We start from the raw sequence: 6,000 nt of genomic DNA, 5'->3' as shown, positions 1-6,000 counted from the left end.
TTGTGAAAAACTAACTATATTTCCTTTCATCCTATCCCACCTCCCATTTATTCCCTCTATTTACCCTGTCCCTCCTCAGAAGTGTTTGCTTCTGATTACCCCTCCCCCAATCTGCCCTCCCCTCTATCATTCCCCCCCCCTTATCCCCTTCCTCCCTATTTTCCTATAGGGTAAGATAGATTTCCATATTCAATTGAGTACGTATGTTATTTCCACCTTAAGCTAAATCTGGTGAGAGTAAGATTCACTCATTCCCTCTCATCTTCCCCCACTTCCCCTCCACTGTAAAAGGTTTTTCTTGTCTGTTTTATGTGAGATAATTTGCCCCATTCTACCTCTCTCTTTCTCCTCCCAGTCTAATCCTCTCTCACCCCTTAATTTTATTTTTTAGATATCATCCCTTCATCTTCAACTCACCCTGTGCCCTCTATCTATCTATCTATCTATATACATAAATTTTTTCCCTCCAATTACCCTAATACTGACAAAGGTCTCATGACTTACAAATACCATCTTTCCATGTAGGAATGTAAACAGTTCAACTTTAATAAATCCCTTAAGATTTCTATTTCCTGTTTACCTTTTCATGCTTCTCTTGAGTCTTGTATTTGAAAGTCAAATTTTCTATTCAGCTCTGGTCTTTTCATCATATATGCTTGAAAGTCCTCTATTTCACTGAATAACCATTTTTTCCCCTGATGGATTATACTCAGTTTTACTGGGTAAGTGATTCCTGGTTGTAATCCTATCTCCTTTGCCCTCCGGAATTGCCTCATGTCTTATAAAACCTCAATCATAGAATGGACTTTGCCTCAGTCAAACTGAGACCTGTTGAAGACCTTAGCTTGAAAAGGCCAAGATTCCCCAGTGCTTCCTGGGTCATCTCCAGTCGTCCTGATCTATTAACTGACCACTGGACCCAGATGGCTCCTGAGGAGAAAGTGAGGCTCAGTGACTTTGCACAACCCTCCCTCATTTAAATCCAATTCACTTGCATGTCTTGGCATCACCTTCCTGATGTCATGGTCCTCTCCAAGAACAAAGGACAAACAGCATTTATGCTAGTATGGCAGGGTCTCCTATTCTTTCACAATCCTAGTTGCCCTTTCCTGGTCACACTGAAGCTTTCCTACACCTTTCCTAAAAAGGGGTTACCAAGAACTGGACACAGCACTCCAGATATGGTCTGACTAGTACAGAGGCATTTACAGCCGAACCATCCCTTCCCTACTTCATGCAGCCTAAGATTGATTTGGATATCTTCCCTGCTATATGATACTGTCAAGATACTTTAAAATTCAGTCTCTGCCATCCAGTGTGTAAGTAAGCTGTTCCTTGCAGGTTTGTGTCCTCTACAGATGAGATAAGCATGTCATCTCATATTTGTTACAAGGATTTTGTTTTCATTTCTTTTTCCCAATAGTGGAAGGATAAAGGAAAGAGGAGAAATAAATGCTTGTTAATTGAAAAAAAAATAAAAAGCATGTCATCTGTGCCTTTACCCAATTCATTGATAAAACTGTTAAACAGCACAGGGCCAAGCACTGATTATTCAGACATTCTCCTAGAAGTCTCTTTCCAAAATAATCCTGGTTAGAAATGGAGGATGATGGCAATGTAGTAGTATTATGTGCCTGCTGTCAGCCCAGCATGAACAGCAGATTAGGAGAGATGTAGCTGCGGATATTGGTGGTGGCGGTAAGAAAACCATCTCTTCTCCTCCCTTCACCCCACCTCCAGGTCAGTAACATGAGTCTTGTGAACAGTACAGGTCTTCACTAGTATAGCCAAAGGGGGAGAGAGAGACAAAGACAGAGACAGAGAGAGAGAGAACCCTTCAGGGAAGGCTATTGGGAAGGTGCCCTCATCACCTTTCAAATGGACTACTGAAGTTAGTAATTAGCTTCCTAATTGCTCTTCCATCTTTCAGGCTCCATATTGATACTAAATTGATATTCCTGAAACACAGATCTGTTTCTGTCATGTTTTCCTTCTTAAAAATCTTCCATGAGTCCCTATTGCCTCTAGAATAAAATAGAAACTCCTTAGCTTGGCACTTAATGTTCCCAACCTACCTCTCCAATCTTATTTCAAATTACTCCTCTTCTTGAATTTTCCATTGTAGTCATACTGTCTGTTCCCAAACATAACATTCTATCTTCTGACCCTGCGTCTGTATACCTGGTCCCTTGTATCTGGAACTCACTACCCCCTCCCCATCCCACCCACCCCTACCCCCACCTACTTCTTAGAATCGTGAGCTTCTTTGAAACGTAGTTCAAGCATCATTTCTTAGGAGGGGGCTTTTACTCCTCCCAGCTTTTGTTTCACTTACACTCTTGAAATTGCTTAGCATTATCTTGTATATACTTTGTATTTACTTGTCCGTATCTCCCCTATAAAAGTTAAGATTCAGGAAGTTAGTGACTATTTCATTTTGTCTTTGTATCCCTAGTACCCAGCACAGTGCCTTGCAAGTAGTAAAGCACTTAGTGCTTCTTGAATTTAAAGGGAGATCACTGCCTTGTCATGACAGGGGCTTATGGGGCTCATGAGTTATACCATGCAGGATTATCCAAGATGGACAGGTTATAGTGAAGAGTTCTGACAAAAGGTGGAAAAGCAACTGGCAAACAAATCCAGTATTTTTGCTAACAAAAAAAAAAAAGAAAAAGAAAAAGAAAGGACAGTTCTAAAATGATAAAAGAGATGACAAGAGATGACATTAGAAAATGAGCCCCTCAGGCTACTGGCGGACAACTACAACTAGCTCCAGTACTAATGAAACAGCTGGGTCAAAGCCAAAAGGAAGTTCAGCTGTACAAAATGGTGTGGTGATGAAAGGAAAGTCCAATGTTGTAAAGAGCAATATTGCACAGAAACCTGGAATGTAAGATCTGTGAACTGAAGTAATCAGGTGTGGTCAGATAGGAGCTAGAAAGATTAAACACAGATATCTTGAGTGTTGGAGAACTCAAGTGGAAGGGAATGGGTGAATTTAATTCAGGTGATCATTACATACGTTACTGTGGGCAAGAATCCCTTAGAAGAAATAGAGAAACCTTTGTAATCAATAAAAGGATGAGAAAAGAAATACTGGAGTATAATCTCAAAGTTATCAGAATGATATCTATTTGAATCCAAGGCAAACTATTCAACATCACAGTTATATAAGTCCATGCTGAAGAGGCCAAAGTTGATCAGTTCTATGAAGACCTACAACATGTAGAAATAACACCAAAAATAGATATCACATCCATCATAGAGGAGTTGAAGCTAAAGAAGAAAACCAAAAGATAATTGTAATAACTGGCAAGTTTGGCCTTGGAGTACAAAATGAAGCAGAGCAGAAGTTAAATGGAGTTTTGTCAAGGTAACTCACTGATCATAGCAAACACTCTTTTTCAACAACCCAAAAAGTCACTCTACACATGGATATAACCAAATGGTCAATATAGAAACTAGATTGATTATAAACTTTGCAGCCAAAGGTGGAGAAGCTCTACATAGTGAGTTAAAACAAAACCTGGAGCTCACTGTGGCTCAGATCATGAGCTTCTTCTTGCAAAATTCAGACTTAAGTAGGGAAAACCATCAGACCATACAGGTATGACCAAAATATCATCCCATATGAATATGAAGTGGGAGTGATGAATAGATTTAAGGGATTAGATCTGGTAGACAGTGTGCTTGAAGAACTATGGACAGAGGTTCACAATATTATGCAGAAGGCAGCAACAAAAAACATTCTAAAGAAAAAGAAGAGCAAGAAAGCAAAATAGCTGTTTCATGAGTTGGTGGCTGTCCTTCCTTCACTGAAGAGGACCAAAATGACATCCCTATGTTAGAGTCAAATTATAATGAGTCGGACTGTGGCTGATCAGACCAACACAAGCTCAGAATGCCCTGCCACAGGTCAAGCACAAATAGTCCATGTGAACATTTGAAGTGGGTTCTCTAAATTTGTACATCTTGTACATCTGCCATTTCTTTCGAGCTACTTCAATTCTACTTGGCTTATAGAGCACAGAACCTTCTCTGATGAGGGCATGCCATGCTGGGTGGTCCTGTGCCAGTGTATCCCATGTACACAATCAATTCCAAAGTTTCTTAAGAGAGATCTTGAGAGTGTCTTTGTTCTTCTGACCATCATGTGAGTACTAGCCCTATGTGAATTCTCCATAAAGTGCTCTTTTAAGCAAACATTGTTTGTAATTCAAACCCTCACCATATAATACTCTCTCTGCCCCCCATAACACTCTGTCTGCATCCCCCCATAATACCTTCTCTGACTCCCATAACTCTCTGTCCCTCTCCATGACATCCTTCCTTACCCTTCCCCTCCCCCCCATATAACATGTTACTGCAGTTCTGCTTTGCTCATAGTGCAAAGGGCCTTCTTTGATGCAGGAATACCAAACTGTGCAGTCCTGTGCCAGGGTCTCTCATGTCTTATAATCAATTCCAAAGTTTTTCAGAGAGACCCTGAGAGTGTTCTTGTGTTGCTTCTTCTGACCATGTAAGCACTTGCCTCGTATGAGCTCTCTCTGTAAAAATCTTTTATTAACTATGGAGAAATGGAAGAACTTGTAACCCAATGAGAGACAGAGAGCATTATGATAGATAACAGATAAATAGATAAAATGGATAATTTTGATTATATTAAATTTAAAAGTTTTTGCACAAACTAAACCAAGATTAGAAGGAAAGCAGAAAGCTGGGAGACAATTTTTACAGCAAGTGTCTCTGATAAGGGCCTCATTTCTCAAATGTATCAAAAACTGAGTCAACTTTGTAAGCATACAAATCATCCTCCAATTGATAAATGGTCAAAGGATATGAACAAGTGGTTTTCAAATGAAGAAATTAGAGCTGAAGTCATATAGTCATATGAAAAAATGCTCTAAATCACTATTGATTAAAGAAATACAAATTAAAACAACTCTGAGGTGTCACTTCATGCCTATCATATTGGCTAATACGATAGAAAAGGAAAAGGATAAATGTTGAAGGGGACATGGGAAAATTGAGACACTGTTGCACAATGCACTGTTGGTAGAGTTGTGAACTAATCCAACCATTCTGGAGAGCAATTTGGAATTGAGCCCAAAGGGCAATCAAATTGTGCCTACCCTTTGATCTAGCAATACCACTGCTAGGTCTGTCTCCCAAAGAGAGTTTTTAAAAGGTGGGGGGAGGAAGACGAAGGACCTACGTGTCTAAAAAATATTTACCAAAGCTCTTTTTGTGGTGGCAAAGAATTGGAAATTGAAGGGATGCCCATTAACTGAGAAATGGCTGAACAAATTGTGGTATATGAATCTAATAGAATACTATTGTGCTGTAAGAAATGATGAGCAGGATGATTTCAGAATAACCTGGAAAAGATTACATGAATTGATGCAAAGTGAAGTGAGGAAAAACAAGAGAGCATTATACATAGTATGAGCAACATTGTGAGATAATCAACTATAAATGACTTAGTTATTCTCAGCAAATCTCAGTTATTCTCAGCAAGATAATTCCATAAGACTCATGAGGAAAAATGCTATTCACATCCAGAGAAAGATCTGATGGAGTCTGAATGCAGATTGAAACATACCATTTTCACTTTCTCCATTTTTTGTGTTTTTTTTTTCTTTTGCTCTGTTTCTTCTTTCATAATGTGACTAATATGGAAATTTGTTTTACATGATTGCACAGATATAACCTATATCAAATTGCTTACTGTCTTGGGGGGGGAGGTATGGGAGGAAGGGAGAAAATTTGGAATTCAAAATTCTTAAATGAATGTTAAAATTTGTCTTTACATGTAATTGGAAAAAATAAAATACTAACACAAATTATTTATTTATTTATTTTAAATAAAGTGCTGCACCCAATATGGCAGCAAATTTACAAAACTCAACAGTGGCCACTGGATCAGAAAAGATCTATTTACATCCCAATCCTAAAGTAGGGCAATGCCAAGAAATGTTCAAATTACTGAACAATTGTGCT

This window comes from Vombatus ursinus, unplaced genomic scaffold (assembly GCF_900497805.2).
Source record: "Vombatus ursinus unplaced genomic scaffold, bare-nosed wombat genome assembly UNPS02014820.1, whole genome shotgun sequence".
Taxonomy (NCBI): domain Eukaryota; kingdom Metazoa; phylum Chordata; class Mammalia; order Diprotodontia; family Vombatidae; genus Vombatus; species Vombatus ursinus.
This window is presented reverse-complemented; position numbering follows the sequence as displayed.